Raw genomic sequence first — 17,564 nt, forward strand, 5'->3', positions numbered from 1 at the left:
TGTGTCTGTTGGCTATTTGTATGTCTTCTTTGGAGAAGTGTCCGTTCATGTCTTCTGCCCATTTTTTGACTTGATTATTTGTTTTTTGGGTGTTGAGTTTGAGAAGTTCTTTATACATCTTGGATACCAGCCCTTTATTTGTAATGTCATTTGCAAATACCTTCTCCCATTCCGAGGGTTGCCTCTTTGTTTTGTTGACTGTTTCCTTTGCTGTGCAGAAGCTTTTTATCTTGATGAAGTCTCAAAAATTGTGTCCTGGAGAGCTCAGTGAAGAGCAGACTGCAATTTCTCTGTTCTGAGACAGAGGTTTAGAAAATACCATTATTAATATTTTGGTTACTATCCTTCTAGGCACATCTCTCTGTTCATGTATACATATAAGTATACATAAATTTTTACAGGAAACACTATATGATGTTTTAACCTACCTTTGACTCAGTACATTATTGTTGATCATTTCTTATGTTAGAAGAAGAGAGGAAATTCTTGTATCTAATATCTCATTAATTTTCCATATGATTAATGGTAGACTTATTGGTCATTTCTATTTTTTTTTTAGTCTGAACAAGTTGTAGACAGCATTTTTATTCAAATATAATTTTTCACTTTTTCTACCCTTAGTTGAGCTTATTCATTCATTCATTCATTCATTCATTCAACAGATATTTATTAGCTCCAACCATGTGTCAGTCACTGAGATGCTGTACTGTTTCATATGCCTTATGTTGGGAGAAACTCACCATGGGTCTCTCACATTTCTGCATGTCTTGGAAGCAGAAGAATTGGCTGTTCTTGTTCTGGACTCCCTTTTCAAGGACATTTGTATGGTGAACAGCCTTTGAAGATAAAGTGTCTCTCACTGGAGCGAAATTTAGGTTGATTATTACTGTCCAGTGTAATAGACATGCTTTTCTCTGGAACAAAGATCAAGTAGGTTTACCATCCATTATAAAAGATTCAAGTTCCCTAAGTCTGAGTTCCTCTTCTGTAATGTGTGGACAGGCAGATCTATCTCTCCTTATGTTAACCTATGGAAATTGGGGTTGGGAATTTAGAAAATGCTGATACTCTGGCTATTGCTCATATTATCAGTAATAAAGTCCTTTGTCTCTGACCAAGGAGGACAGCATCAGTGAACTTGTGGCATGCTTTCTTGTTAGGTTGCAAGTAAAGTAAAATCTCAGACACTTTGAAGTTTTATAGCATTTTGTGCTTTCCTGAATTTTATCTATTCAATGATTTTATTAGGCACTGAGAAAAACATTGGTTTACTAACCTCAATAAATAATTATAGGTACGGTAACAAATATATATTTTAGATTTACTTTTAGAAATGTGTATAATGTGCATAAAAGGGTGTATTAAGAAATTGATCAAGTATACTTACCCTATGGTAGAAAAAAGAAAAAGTTCTCATCATTTCATTTAAATCAACTTCTTATACTAATGCTTGAAACCCTACCTAATTTATAAAATTTTAAATATTCTCCCATAGACAACAAGCTCATGAATGCTTTAGAGATAATATACTTTATTTATTTAGTACAATTTTAGACTAAATATTATGAATGAGATTTCCAAACTATGGTGCTAAGTTTTAATGAGGTGTAATTACAGGTCCTAAGATATTTGTATGAGGAGCAAAAGCTTACTGTATACCATTAAAGTGTTTTATATATGATGATGACTGACACAACCCATTATGGAATTTGAATAAGCTCAATTGTCTAAGAAAAATAACTGAAAATAATCCTTTAGATTTCAAAATATAACAATTTATCATATGATTCTGTCAGTTGTTATTTAATAACCTTCCTGGTTATAGACATGCTCTTTTTGGTGGCTAATTAGTTATGTCCCCAGGAAAACAATATTTTTAGCACTGTTCAAGATGAAACCTTTATTCTCAATGTGTTGAAATATAAAGTGCACAAGAACATTGGCATTAAACCAATGCAATATTATCAACATGACCTGAGTGGTCTGCCGATTAAAGAGAACAGAAAAAAAACATGAGTAATGATAATTTATGAATTTGTTTCTGAATATTTCTATGAAGTTTAACAATATTTTGGGAAAATTCTTTAATTACTATTCCATGTGTAATTCAACTGAGGATAGACTAATAATAACAATTCTAGTTTTAAAAATTTTGTTATATCTTCATCTAAAGGTAAACGAGAGGCATAGGGTCCAAGGAAAGGAAATTGGGAAGAAAATGATGAACACTTGGGTTAGATTAGTACAGATCAATACATGTTTCTGTGGAGTTGCTGAAAGTGAGATGCAAATTTGGCCCTAAGATTTATCAGCCAAAACAAAGGTGGAAATAAAATAATTTACAAAATTTAGGATATCCATAAATTAAAGCCAATCAGTTTATTAGTGAAGCATTACTTTTCTTGTTCCTAACATAGGTATAATTATCTCTCAGTGAGCTGTGTATTTAAATAGTCCAAAGACATGAAGAAAAAGCTCTACTTGTTACAGTAGTTCCTTAAGGGGATGTTGCATCAGAATGTGATACATATTCTCAAGTCTGGGATGTTAGTATTGATGTTCAATACTAATTTAGAAGAGATGAAGGAGTAGATGGACGGCCTATCTTTCAGAACATCATCTGTCTGGCAATCAGGTTTTGACAAGGGTTAAGTAGCATATAAGTCAGGGTTACATTTTCTAGCAAGGACCTGGGATCTAGATATTCTATCAAATCTTTAAATGAGTTGTCTATATGTTTTGGCAGCCAGCTGACAAAGGGCAGGCTTTTAGTGTTCTTAAAAAAATGGGTAAGGGAGTCACTTGCCTGTATAAAGGATGTCTTACTTCCTCATGGAAGAGTTTGAAGTTATACATATAGGCAGAACCTATAACCTATATATCCGTAAAGATATTGTAGTGGAATAATAGCACCTAAAATATTCTGTGACAGTATACTTTTGAGGTATAATAGTAGATTTCTACTTTAAGGTTACAGGCTGCTTTTTCTTAGTATCTGGTTCTTTCGGATGAAGGGATGAGCTTGAATAGTTTACTATAGATGGTTATGGGATGCTGTCTCTACTTTGTACTGAATGGGGATGGACACTTTAGAAAAGATTTTTCCATCTGCACAGAGGTCATTTTTCTGTTTTTCCTTTTGGGTATTTTTGCTTTTGCTTTATGACTACTACTTGAAATGGGATAGATTTATTTGTAAGGCATCTTCTTTCATCTGCAAAGAAAAATTTCTTACTGCCTCAGGAGCTCAGTTGCCTTTTTCTTTTTCTACTTAAATCCTTTTTTATTCTCTATCACCACATCACACTTAAAGTCTTACATTGGACTTTACATTGTTTTTACTGCTGTTTGGATTAGAAAAGGCCCTTAAGAACCCGTTGCTGCACTTTCCTGTGAGCTTGGACTTCTACATTACTCGTAGGGTGCCAGGGGAAAAAAGTTAGAGCATCTTTCTCTTCCTCTTCCAAATTCTGTTCTAAGATTGAATGAATATTAACATTTAATTCTTTGGGATTTCCAGAACTAAGAGGGTAACTATTATTTTAGAGCCTAAAAAACAAATTGCATAAATGTAAATAGCTTTTTTATTAATAGTCATATTATAATGAACATATACATTTAATCTAAGTCAATTAAGATAGGATAAATTACAGTTACATTGAAGCACAAATAACATAGCTTATAATTAGACTCTGGAATCCTTTACTACTTTATAAGAATCTTTAATTCTTAGGTCTTTTGAGTCTCCTGCTAACTTTAACCATTTAGCAGATGGAGACAATGAGAGCTCAGTCTCTCTTTTTTATTCCATCCTTATGAGTTATTCCCTGTCCACTGCTGGTTCGGGCATGAGGAAAGTGAGGATACTATTTACATTCCTTCCCTTTTCTTCATGACCTATAAGGAGGGTGTTGATTTGGATTTAATTCACTTCCAGGGTACTTGATATGCCAAAATTGTAAGAAAAAAAGATTAAATTTTAAAATTATAAATAAGCTTTCATAAGATAATCATCCTGTTTCTTCCACTGATTTATGCTTGAGTGTCAAATTGGAATGGGTGATTTTAGAGAATAGAGTTTAGGCTTTGGAGGCCAAAATAGACAAACAGAAAAAGCTTAGGGTCTGCTTTAGTTTGATGATACTTATATTTAGGGAAAACAAGCTTTCTATATAGTCAGCAAAACACTGAAGTTTTAAAATAGAGTATGAGTTATACATTCTTTTGACAATAACATGTTTTTCTTTTTTGCTTTGCTTACTGTATATCTCCATTAGAGATTTTGGAGAAAAGAAAGATGAGATGGTTAAGGCAGAGTTTCAGTATTTCTGGATCCTTTACATAGTACCATCTTAATAGACTGCCTTAATCCATTATCATGAATTTTATTAGAAAATACAGGGGTTTGCTCTTTCTCTGAGTAACCTTATTTAGTTATACCTGGATTGGGGTAAGAAAGTGGTTATTAATAGGTCTGATTATTCACATTGATTATATTGGTAAAATTTATTTATTTATTTTATTGAGAGAGAGAGAGTATGTGCAAGTGGGTGGTGAGAGGCAGAGGGAGAGGGAGAGAGAGAATCTCAAGCAGACTCCACAGTCAGTGTGGAGCCCAATGTGGGGTTGGATCTCATGACCTGAGCCAAAACCAAGAGTTGGGCACTTAACTGACTGAGCACCCAGGCACCCCTGGTAAAATTTTCTAAATAATAACTACCAAATTAAAAAGTGGATAAGGAGATTGATTTATTCAGTTTACTGCAATAAGTAAAATTCCTCAGATCCAAAGATCAGAGTGTGTCTCAGCAGGTGGTTTTGCCTTAGATTTTTATAGGGAGGGGAGGGAGGTTATCTGCAAACAAGTTGCAGATAAGATGATTTATATTTCATATTGTTCTGCAAGAAAGGGAAGCCTTAGTCAGTTATCTAAACAGGAAATATTTTTCTCTGTGGTTAGCTAGCTCTAATCTTAGCTAACCAATCATAAGGCAAAGTAGGGGAAGTTAGACTGAGTTAAGCCTTGTCAGCAGGTTCAAACAAAAGTGGAAAAGACTGTTAATTTTTGTCTGTCCCTCCTTCCTGTTTGAGACAAACATCATCTGTTTTAGAATAATCTCAGGGATTTGTGTAAATTTCTGTTGGGTTTTAGATCAAGGTATATAGTCCAAATAATTAGCAGTTTCTTGTTTGCTCTGTTCCTGGTGGAGTAGCTGAACCATCTGTTGTGCTCTAAGTTGCCTGCAATTCAAAAAGGATTCTTGAGACAAGGTATTTAATTGTAAGATACCTATTAGAAGAAACAGAAACATGACTATTAGGGGCTATATTGAGGAATGAAATCAAGACTTGTAGCAAGCTGGCAACCATTTTAACAGTTATTAGCAAATTACTGTGGAAAGGTCCTTCAATGCTAGGATAGGGACTTAGGTGGCAATGCAACAAACTTCTTGTTTAATATACCAAATGTTCTTGTGTATGATGTAGAGGAAATGTGCAACAATTTCTTCTGACCACAGCATATATCCTCCCTCTGGAGGCCAAGATCACATAAAGTACTGGTTATGGAGTCCTACACATTGAGTCTCTTGAAGTTCTTGAAAGAGGAGGTCAATATTCTTTGTCATATTGTTCACAATAATGGTTATTTCTGGTAATAAGATGTAGAAGATGCAAAAGTGTAATTTCATATTGTGGGTGGCTCAGACTGTAATACTGCTGCTGCTTTAGGTACAGTCGTGGTCTAAATGTCTTTGGATGCAGGAGTCAAATCCTCCCAAGCACTTAGCTTCTTTTTCCTTTTTTTTTTTTTTTTAAAGATTCTATTTATTTATTTGTCAGAGAGAGAGAGAATGAAAGAGCACAAGCAGGGAGAACAGCAGGCAGATGGAGAAGCAGGCTCCCCAACTGAGCAAGGAGCCCAATGTGGGACTCAATCCCAGGACCCTGGGATCATGACCTGAGCTAAAGGCAGACACTTAACTGACTGAGTCACCCAGGCATCCCTGCACTTAGCTTCCTTTTTAAGTTGTCTTCAAATTCAGAATTCATGTTTTGGTGTTTGTCTCAGTGTGTTTGGGTGGGTAGTTACTAGTGGACTATTGAGATTGATGATGGGGCATTGAAGAAAACAAAGGAGGATATAAATAACTTAATAAAGGGGTCAAGTTAGGGGTCTGAGAAGGACTGACCAAGATTGGTTGGGTAAAATAAGCCTGACAAGTTTGCTGAGAAATACTATTAGACTCAATTTCCACAAATGAAATAGGTGCCTTTGGGAGTTCTCCAAGTGGAATGGAAGTAGGTTTGCCATAGGTCATTTTTGGCTATAAAGAGAATAGGCTGATTAGGACTTTTCCATATGTAAAGTTTTAGTGCCCCTAGATGACAGTACCACATGTAGAGCTGTTTAATGTAAGGTTGGATTTTCTGTGAGAAAGTAATGACTTTTACAATTATAGTCATATCAGAGTTGGAAGCATAAAAACTATATCAACAGAAACTGGAACTGAAAAAATGGTCATCTGTGAAATTGTGAGAGAAGTGGGTATGACTTTGTCTAAAAGCCATCCAGATTGGATTTGGATTTCCATCTAACATATATAACATATGAGAAGAATTTGCTAACATTGCATGTGGCAAAATAGCTAAATTAATAGCTGTGGAGGTTTTAAGGGCAAGAAGAGGAATTTGGAAAATATGGTTGAGCCAAGAGGGAAGGGGCAACAAAACCAATTACAAGATTATAAGATTGAGTAATCAGTTCAGCAAATATCATCCAAAGGCTTTGGCGGTATTGAATATTTACAGGTAAATGAGTAATAGAGAAAAAGGAAGTGGTAGGTTGTGTCAAAAGGAAAAAGAAGGACACGGCTTAAGGAAGTATTGATATAAATGGGTGATAGAAAAATAAAAGGAGTCTCCAAAGAAGATATTCAAATGGCCAACAAGCACATGACACAATGCTCAACATTATTAGTCATTAAGGAAATGCAAATTAAAGCCACGATGAGTACCCCTTTATACCCCGTAGGATGGCTATAATAAAAAAAGATGGACAAAAACTATTAGGAAGAATGTGGAGAAATTGGAACTCTCATACATTGCTGATGGGTGTGTAAAATTGTACATCTGCTTTGGAAAACCATTTGGTAGATCTTCAAGAAGTTCAACATAGAATTGGTGGATGGGAGGATGGCATAATACCTCTTCCACCTGGGTTCAAGACTGGTCTGTTAGTGGTGCTTTTCAAAAGACAGGCATCTGACCTGAAGATGATGTCAGGGCTATGGTGGGTATGTTTGGAAAAAGGCAACTTGACCTGTTGGTATAAGTATGAGTGCATTTAGTGATACCTTCTAAGTATTTAAGGATATCATATTGAAACAGATTAGAGTCTCCTAAAGTCCAAGAGGAGTAAGGGACCCTCATTGGCCTGCTGGTAATTATTTCATAAGGAGATAGTTAAATTTGACTTGGGGGTGGGAAGATTGAAGAATTATTAGAGCTAAAGTTAAGACTTTGGCCAAGGCAGGTTGGATTCCTCAGGGAATTTGATACTTTGAGTTTTAGAGTACTCTTGGTCCATCATATTTTTCTAAAGGTTTGAGAGTAGTTAAGAATAGTGTAGTTTTTATGAAGTAGAAGAACTCTGAATATCTTTTTTTTTAAAGATCTTATTTATTTATTTGAGAGAGAGAGCAAGAGCAGGGGGAGGGGTAAAGGGACAAGCAGACTCTTCACTGAGTGCAGAGCTGGACACGGGGCTTGATCCTAGGACTCTGAAGTCATAACCTGAGCCGAAGTCAGATGCCTAACTGACTAAGCCCCCCAGGCCCCCCAAGATCTCTTGAATATCTCAAGAATATCTTGAAAAACTTACCAGGGAAGGGACCTTTTCTATTGCTAGAGGAACAAAGGTATTCCCCAAGTGTGGAAAATTCTTTCTAGTAACAACTTAGCTACAGTAGTGTCAGTAGTCTCTTTGTAGGGGAAAATCTTCTAACCACGGGAAAACACGCAGACTGTAGTTAGGACATATACATAACTATATGACTTTGGGGATTGAGTAAAATCCATTTGCCAGTGAAAAGGGGACTATAGGGGGCTGACTCTCATCCTTGCTTTACTTTTAAATTTTTACCAGGAGTGTTTTCCTAGCAGATAGGGAAAATCAAGGTTACCTGCACAATGTAAGAGTTGGTGTCCACACCAATATTTGTGGAAGAGATCATTAAGATTTTCTTTACTAGGGGCTTTGCTGAGGCTGTTGGCTAAATTTTGGGCAAGGCCAAGGAAAGACAAGTGGCCATTTCGCCAAAACTTATTTGAGTAAATAAGATATCCAGCTTGTTTCCAATAGATGTTCAGCCTCAGGTAATGGCCTGTCTAATGTCCAAAGTCCAATACATTCTCTAAGTAGAAGTTTCTGCTCTAAGGGAGACTGATGAAGGGAAAATATGCAGGTGGTTGAGGGAGAATTTTCTTGTGAAACATATATCTTAGCATATGTGTCAGCCAAGTGGTTTTCTTTACTATTGAGAGTCAGACTACTAATGTGAACTTTAGTTGTGAAAATAGTTAATTCCTTGGGTAGTACTAAGATAGGTTAGTTACTTCACTTCCATTTTCAGTGGGTGTCCTTACAACTGTCATGACCCCTCTTTGTTTCCATACCATACCCAAATCATTTCTAACATCAAAAGCATGTCTGCTACATGTATAAATGTCAGCTTTCATATCTTGTACTACTATGCAAGACTGGTACAGGCTTTGAGTTTAGCAATTTGGCTGAGTTAACATCAGGTAAGAGTTTGAATTTGATAGTTTGTTGAAAATCTGTGATAGTATATCCTGCTTGAAATTTCCCATTTTTAAGTTTGAGGTAAGTACATGTACAAAAGAAGATGACATCAAGGTCTTTGAGAGGAGTTTTAGTGAAGCTTGGATGAGGAGGAATTATAGACTATATGATGGTGATGCAGCTATGAGGTTGTTCCTCAGGAGGGAAAGAAGACTAGTTGCACTGAGATTTAGATAGTGATGGATAATGATGTGAGAGGGAGAAAAGAGTAGGATTTCATAGGATATGAGCTGGAGTCAGAAAAATGTTGAGTATTCTCAGTAAGTGGCAGGGTTTGAATTGCATGGAGTACATATAGATTGAGTGAATGACTCAGCACTAAATCAGCAATGGCATTAATTAATTTTGCAGCAGTGGAAAATTTGTACAGACAAGGGGAAATGCCTGAGCTATAGTATCCAAAGTGTGGCTAAAACATCCAATAGGTCTTTGGCTTCCATTGTGTTTTGGGGTGAAGACCCCTAAAGCATGTTCTTTCTCTTTGGGCCTAAAAAGGTAAAAGGACAGTGAGTAATTGGGGAACCCAACCATGAGGGAAGAAGATAGAAAGGATGTGAGGTTTTGATATTCAGACATGGAAGGAGAGTCCCAATCAAGATGTTCAGAGATGGACTCTTAGTTATGGCAATATAAAGGGAAGACAACAGTGGAAAAGTCAGGAGTCCAGTTCCAGCAATAGCTAATTAATCCTATAAACCCTTGAGTTGTATTTTAATCTTGGGGATAGGGAAATTGATGATGGTGTTAATTCATTTAGGTGATAAATATTCCCATCAGGAGAGATAACATGTCCTTGGTAATACACTTGAGGACTGCATAATTGCATTTATCTTTAGAGCCCTTGTGTCCCTTGTGGGCAAGAACTTGGGAGTAAATATTGGATGTTGACAAGCAAGCTGTCAAAATTAGGTGAGCAGAGAAGGTCATCTACAAACTAGATCAGAGTTTCAGAATAAGGTTAAATCTCTCAGGTTTGGGGCACCTAGGTGGATCAGTTTGTTAAGCAGCTGCCTTTGGCTCAGGTCATGATCCCAGGGTCTTGGGATTGAGCCCCGCATCAGGCTCCCTGCTCAGTGGGGAGTCTGCTTCTCCCTCTTCCCCTACTTGTAATCTCTCTCTCACCCCTACTTGTAATCTGTTCCCCCTAATTGTAATCTCTCCCTCTCAAATGAATAAATAAAATCTTTAAAGAAATCTCTCAGGTTTGCCTTTAGTGTCCAAAACAAATAAGTAGCAGTAAACACCTGTGACATAAAGAGTACAATCGATTTTTTCATAGAATCCCAAAAAAGATATGAGTTGGGGTGAAGAGGTATACTGAAAAAAAAAAAAATCAGAATGGAAAGCAATGACTATAAATGAATGGTATTGGTTTGAATAGAAGCCAGAATGGTGTTAGGATTAGAAACTAGAAAACCATGGATCTCTTTCGTTTATTGCTTTTAAGTCTTGAACTAGCTGCCAATAGCCCTTTTTACTTGGAGGGTGGGAATATTTCAGGGACTGAATGTGGGGATAGAGTCCTTAAATTCATTAATAAATTCTTCTCTATTCTTATGAAGGTTGAGAAAGTAACAATAGCATATAAATCTTAGTATGACTAAAGTTAAAGTTTAAAGAGTACTTGCTTAAGTGGCACGCAGGTCATTGATTTTCAGGTGAGGCGGGAAAGGGCTGCAGTTTAAGGTGGGGAATTAGGGGGCAAGGTTTTGTCATGGAGGCTCGGGGGGATAATGAAGAGGAGTGGGGACTGAGGTAAAAGGAAAAGGTAATTCACAGAGTAGGGAGGAGTAGTAGGTGGGAGAAGGCTTGGGGTGGTGCACATGGAAGGGTCTGGGGTGAAGAAGGAGGTTGGGAGGTTTTTCAGGAGGAATGGATTGGTGATGCGATAAGCATCTGTAAGGGATTGTGCAGTTTGAGATATTGTCTCATTTTTTTAACCTTGTTGTACCAAACAAAATAAGCTGACCACTGGTGAGAAGACATAATAGAGCCCGGGATTCAAGGGCATCTCACAGATGTGAACAAATTTAGAGAGTTCCTAGGTGTCTCAAGAAGGCCACTGGAGTTCTAAACTGTCCTTAGTAAAATCCAGCCATTTTTGGAAGTTAAGAATTGAATTGTTACTGTAGTGGTGAATATCTAATTAGCAGGGGTTTTGGAAAGGGATAAGAAGAGGATTGAGAATTTCCCATAGTACAAAGGTTAAACAAAAGCTGGCAATAAAACAAACCAAAAGAATGCTTAAAGAAAAAAATCAAAATCCAAATTTTACTGTTCTGCCATGGACAAATATCTGAAGCACAGGGATCAGGATCTGAAGGCCGTATCAGACCCCTGAATTGCCAGTCAGGGAAGGAACATGACAGGCTCAAGAAGCCTCAGCACCCGGGTGGAGAAGATGAAGTCCAGTCCAATACAAGTCATGGCACCAAACCATCAAAGGCAAAAACTGGATAAGAAAGGACATTATCTTTATTCAGGTTGTTATATAATAACAGAAAACACCCCACATCAGAGTGGCTAACCAGTATCTTAAAACTTTTTTAGGGAGAGATAAACCAGTTACAAATGGGATGATTTACAAGTGGGGTTGTTTTGCAAGAAGGTAAAGTCAGTTATCTGAACAGGAAATGTTTTTCTATGGGGTTAGCTAGTTCCAGGGGAATAAACAGTTCTAATCTTAATTAATCAATTATGAAACAACGAACAGGAAGTTGGAGAGCCTGTGTCCGGCCTTGTCAGCAGATTCAGGCAAAAGGAGGAAAGTCTTTGTTTTTCCTTGTCATAACTAAGGCTCCATTATTAGTCTGTCTTGATAGAAGTCTATTAAACTATCTTGCAGAATAGCTTTACAAAGCAACTAAAAATTGTCATACATGTTAGGAAGAATAGATCACAGCTATCCTTGTAGATTTTATATGCATAGAAGAAAGTCTGAGAGATTCTTTTTGTCTTACACTTTTCACATAATTTGTCAATTATACATCTCAGTTCTACCATCAAAATATATTTAGAACCTAATCATTTCTCATATCCCAAATGCTACAACTCTAGTCCAAGTTTCCATCACCTCTCACCTGGATTATTGCATTACCTCTGACTCTCCGCTCCTATCCTTGCTTCCATATATTCTATTTTTAATTTAGCAACCAAAATAGCCCTATTCAAATACATATTAAGTCACTCCTCTGCTGGGGCCTGTTGGCAACCTCTCTCAGCTCAAATGCCAAAGTCCTTATTACAGCCTATATGACTTGCTCCCGGCCAGTCTCCCTTATTTCCTTCTGTTCTCTCCTTGTTCTTTCTACTCCTGCTGACTTCCTTGATTTCCTTCCAACCCATCAGCATAGTCTTGCCTGTGGGCCTTCTGATTTGCTTTTCGCTCTATATCTGGCTAGTCCGTCTCCTTCTAGTCTTTGCTAAAACATCATTTCTCAGAAAGGCCTTACCTGATTATTTAAAATGCAGCCTGTGCCCCAGAACTTCCTATCCCTCTTTTCTGCTATATTTTTCTCCATAACCATTAACAACTTTAAGTATACAATAGAATTTAATTTTTTATTCTTTGTGTGTCTCTTCCCACTAGAATAAAAGCTTCGATAGGGCAAGAACTTTTGTCTTTTTAGTTAATGACTAAATCTCCAGCACTTAGCAAATTGCCTGCCATGTGGTAGGAACTCAATTAATATTTGGTAAATGAATGAAGAAATGATTGGTTTGTACAAAGTTTGAGTTTATTGCCAGAATTGAAAGATTTTATTCAATTTCTATTTTTGGTTTTCCTATACTTATTTTCAAGTTAGAGTCTAGAACCGTTGCTTTCTTTTCCTTGACTTACTTAGCAAACTACAAACAAGTTATAGAGGTGATTATAGTATCTGTTAAAACTATGACTAAAATCAAACCTTGAATAGAAAAAACCCAATCACCTATAAAGTGAAATAAAGGAGAAAACCATCTGTGAATGCTTAAGTAAAACTCATCTATCCATGTATATTCCTTTATGGTGTATCATTCTTTAGGAGATAAAAGTACACCTGCCTCTCTAATTCTGTAGTTCTCCTTGTAGTGATTTACAGATATAGAAAAATGGATGCCATTTTGGTCAAATGGGGAATCTAGTTAATCATGACATCACTATTAATGACTCTTTTTATGCTTTATTTTTTCCACAACACCAACTTTGATATACTATTTAACGAGAATCTAATTGCTCAACTAGCAAGAAATATTTTTATGATGTTTTCAAGAATTTGCCACATCTCAAATTTCATATTATTTCTGCATGTCATCAAGAATAAGAGAAGCATAGAGGAAAGAGTAGTTACTGAGTGAGAATTATCTGGGTTTGAAAATGTCTCTGCTATTGTGAAACTTTGGTCAAGGTACCTAAACTTTTTCAACTTTCTAGAATGTCATCTCCATGCAGGCAATTTTTTTTTCTCATTGATATATCCTGGTGTGTAGAGTAGTAGTGTGTGGCACATGTTATGATCTCAATAAATATTTGTTAAATAAATAAATTAATAGTTTTCTCTTTAAAAATAATGCTGTGAGGTAACAAAGAAAATATTGAGATAAAGTATATGCAAAACTTACCATTCTAAATAGTACATTTTAAGCCTCATTTTTTCCAGCTCATTGCTCAAATGTCACCTCCAAAGAGGCTTTCTCTGAGCCCCCTCCTTACTCCTTGCCCTTTAAAATTGGAATCTCTTGCTTTGTTTTTCTCTCTAGTAGTTACTGTAATCTAATATTCTTTTGTTTCACTTATTTACTTAAAAATATCTGTACTATCCTGCTATAACAGCTCCAGAAAGAAAAGGACTTTTTGCATTGCCCACTGATCTACCTCCAGTTCCTAAAAAGTGCTTGGCATATAATAGGTTCTTTGTAAAGTTTTTGTTGAATGTTGATAGAACCAAGAAGAGTTGTTGTTGCTTTTGTTTTACAATCATTTTTAGAGTTTAGGGACTGAAGTGCTCTATGGAAATATACAACCAACCTAACTTAGGGAATGGAGTGAGGAAAATATATTAATGAAAAAGGCTGGGTAATTTGTTTCTTAAAACTTAGGGGAAGAAATGTCATTTTACTTTTTTTATCTGAAACAAATCATGAAATCTGTTTTTGAATTCTTACTCCAGGGTAGTGGGAAATTCTATCTCACTTATATTTTAAGGGTCTCCCTCCTTTTTTTCTGATGCTCTACCAATGTGGTTGCCTGGAAAGTAAGGGAAGTCCCTGGTCCTTAGTCTGCAATTGTTACATAGGTACCAGAATTTCTTTATGTTACATAATACCACTCTCTAGCCTGATCCTTCACCTTCCTCAGAGTTGACTTGAAGGTTATCTTCCAAAGGCTTTTCTCCATGATTATATATATATATATATATATATATATATATATATATATATATATATATATGTATATTTTAAATGAGAGAACACCACAGATGCTCTCAAGGTCTTGTCTTTATGCAAAGACCCTCACCAGTATCCCACGTTGATCTCTCATCTCTACAGATAAGTTATGGTTCTTCATTACTCCCTGGAAGTCTAGTACCTTCTTTCCTCATTGTCTTGGAGAAACTCAACATTTTCCTCCAAATTTGAGTCATTTTATTCCCCATATCTTTGGGTTACTTTCTGTGCTAACACCTTTTGATGAGCCACCAACTCTCAAATAGGATCTGATTGTGGGACCTGGGGCGATATTTGTTTTACATGAATTTGGTTCTATAACATAATGGTCATTAGGTCCTTGGGGTAGGGAGTCTAGATTCTGGACACATGGTGTGGCCACTTATTTAGAATGGGGAGGGTCTAATATTGTTCAGTGTTTGACTCTTTATAGCAGGGAGACTAAAATACAAATTATTGTCTAAATAAATCATCCTCTGATTTCTCCCCAAGTAAATTTTTGCACTTCAAAAATAGTCTTCCAAATGAATTGTCTCGTGTGGCTTAGGTACTTGTGCATCTGCTTTCTCTAAGCAGTTATTCTTGTAAGTAAAGCGGTGTCTCAGAAACGTTTTATATTCTTTCTGAGTATTCTAAAATTTGGGTTTATGAGATTATACAAAAATAAACTGAAATAATTTGATTGCATTGTTTTTTTGAATTTTTAATTCCAGAATAGTTAACATACAATGTTATATTAGTTTCAGGTATAAAATATAGTGATTCAACAATTCCTTATATCACCCAGTGCTCATCACAACAAGTGCGTCCTTAATCCCCATCACCTATTTCACTCATCCCCCTACCAACCTCCCCTCTGGTAACCATCAGTTTGTTCTCTATTGTTAAGAGTCTGTTTCTTGGTTTGTCTCTTTTTTCCCCCCTTTACTCATGTGTTTTGTCTCTTAAATTCCACATATGAGTGAAATCATATGGTATTTGTCTTTCTCTGACTGATATATTTTGCTTAGCGTTATACCCTCTAGATCTATCCATATTGTTGCAAATGGCAAGATTTCATTCTTTCTTATGGTTGAATAATATTCCATTATATAAATATAAATATATATATATACATATATATACCATATCTTCTTTATCCATTCATCTATCAATGGAAAATTGGGCTGCTTCTATAATTTGGCTATTGTAAATCATGCTGCTGTAAACATTGGGGTGCATGTATCCCTTTGAATTAGCGTTTTTGTATTTTAGGGTTAAATACCCAGTAGTGTGATTAGTGTATCATAGGGTAGTTCTATTTTTAATTTTTTGGGGAAACTCCATACTGTTTTTCACAGTGGATGCACCAGTTTGCCTTCCCACCAACAGTGCAAGAGGTTTCCTTTTTCTCTACACCCTTGCCAACACTTGTTTCTTGTGTTTTTGATTTTAGACATTCTGACAGGTTTGAGGTGATATCTCATTGTGTGTGTGTTTTTTTTTAAAGATTTTATTTATTTATTTGACAGAGAGAGAGACCACACGTAGGCAGAGTAGCAGGCAGAGTGGGAGAGCAGGCTCCCCGCTGAGCAGCGAGCCCGATGCGGGGCTCCATCCCAGGACCCTGAGATCATGACCTGAGCCAAAGGCAGATGCTTAACTGACTGAGACACCCAGGCGCCCCTCATTGTGGTTTTGATTTGAATTACCTGGTGATGAATGATGTTGAACATCTTTTCATGATTGTGTTTAGAGAGATCTTTTTCATAATTCTGGACTTAAAAACAATAAGAAAATTAATTTAGATGCTGTGTATAGCTATGATCTTTTTATCTTCCTTGTCCAAGCTCTTCAGCCCCTGCTTGTATTTGGGAATCTCATTTCTTATTTTCTTGGGACCTGACGTGGACTATCTTGCCATGGATCCTTTAACCAGTGGAAGGGGAGAGCCTTTATCTCAAATTAACATTTTTTAAATTGAGTGGGTCTTTAGGCCCCTTCCCTTTCTATTTCCTGGGTCAAACTTAGAAATGAAGCTGTGCCAAAAAGCCTAATTTCTTGGAGGATTAACTTTTATAAACATGTAGTGGTTGTAGTTATCTCTTATATGTTTACCTTTGCACCTGAGCAATGCTCTTTTTACCTTCACTTTGTGTTTATATCTCCTCTTCTGATTCACGTGTGTGTGTGTTTCCCAGGCACACTATCAATAGCAGATTAAGAGACAGTGTTACTTGTCATGGTACCAGGTTTGCCTCTCTTCTGTAGTGAGCTCTTAGGGGACCCACAGAAGGATGTTCAGAGCAGCCATGGCTTTTCACTGCCTTGCTTAGTTGCCATCTGCTGTAGCTGGCAAAATCTGGACCATTGTTCTTGAACACAACATCCCTTCTTCCTCTGGCTAAGTGTTTCCGAATGTTTTGTGGCCAGAGGGCTCTGCATCAGTTTTTACTTCAGTTAAATGCGGATACATTTTTATTTTCATTTAAAGAGGTATTCAAGAAGCTGATCTGTACTGTTTCTGGTTTTCAATATGGCCAAAGCTGGACCTAAAGTGCTCAGATAATTCAACCGGGCAAAATGAGAGTTGTAATACCCTTAGAGACTGGGTCCCTAAAGCAATCTGCTTCTAAAGGTTAGCAGCTGCCTGGACTTGGGTAGGAGTTACTGCTATAGCTCCTGAGTAATGGGCTGTCTTCAAGATTCAAATCTCGTCTTCTAGAATTGGCTTTCCATCCCCAGAAAACACCACCATTTTCCAGGAATTCATTGTTTCTGTCATAGGCAGAAGGCATTTTTGTAACACACTATCTTAGAACATTAGACTTTAACTGAGTTTATATTCAGGCTTGGGATGTCATGGTGTTCCCATATCCATGACATCTGCTACTGCCCTCTTCAAGAAAATGTTCTCTCTTAGAAATTCAGGGTCTGAACAAAGGACCTTAAAAATCATCTTCAGTGATACGTGTGCTCTCTTTTCCTTTTGAACACTGTGTCCTCAAAATATATCTACCTAGAAATGTAGTAAAAATTCATAAAATTTCTCATTAAACTGAATCTTACCATGGCCCTCTTATGCTTATTTCTTATTATTGTTATTCTCAAAGTTAAAAGTTATTATCATTTCTCATCTGTTTGAATTAATTTTTGAACTTGGATTTGGCTATGGTTTAAAAACTAATAAGCTCAAATTATAGTTGTAATGGTTAGTCCATGGTGTGGCCATAATCTACAGGAATATTTTTAGTAATCTGGAGTGAGATCTCAGTGAGTAGCAAGTATAAAATTC

General features: G+C 36.5%; 1 long non-coding RNA gene across 2 annotated transcripts in view; it reads left to right on the forward strand.

The window, feature by feature from the left end:
- The first annotated feature begins 5,199 nt into the window (after nt 1-5,199).
- The window catches only part of LOC148162674 (uncharacterized), a 105,007-nt gene continuing 92,642 nt past the window's right edge, over nt 5,200-17,564 (forward strand). For both annotated transcript variants that reach the window (XR_015766659.1, XR_015766660.1), the window contains exon 1: nt 5,200-5,271. This is a non-coding gene — a long non-coding RNA (uncharacterized LOC148162674). The remainder of the gene's footprint in view (nt 5,272-17,564) is intronic.

The sequence above is a fragment of the Eumetopias jubatus genome, unplaced genomic scaffold (assembly GCF_037043125.1).
Source record: "Eumetopias jubatus isolate StellerSeaLion01/CBP00866 unplaced genomic scaffold, mEumJub1_p1.0 scaffold_13, whole genome shotgun sequence".
Lineage (NCBI taxonomy): Eukaryota > Metazoa > Chordata > Mammalia > Carnivora > Otariidae > Eumetopias > Eumetopias jubatus.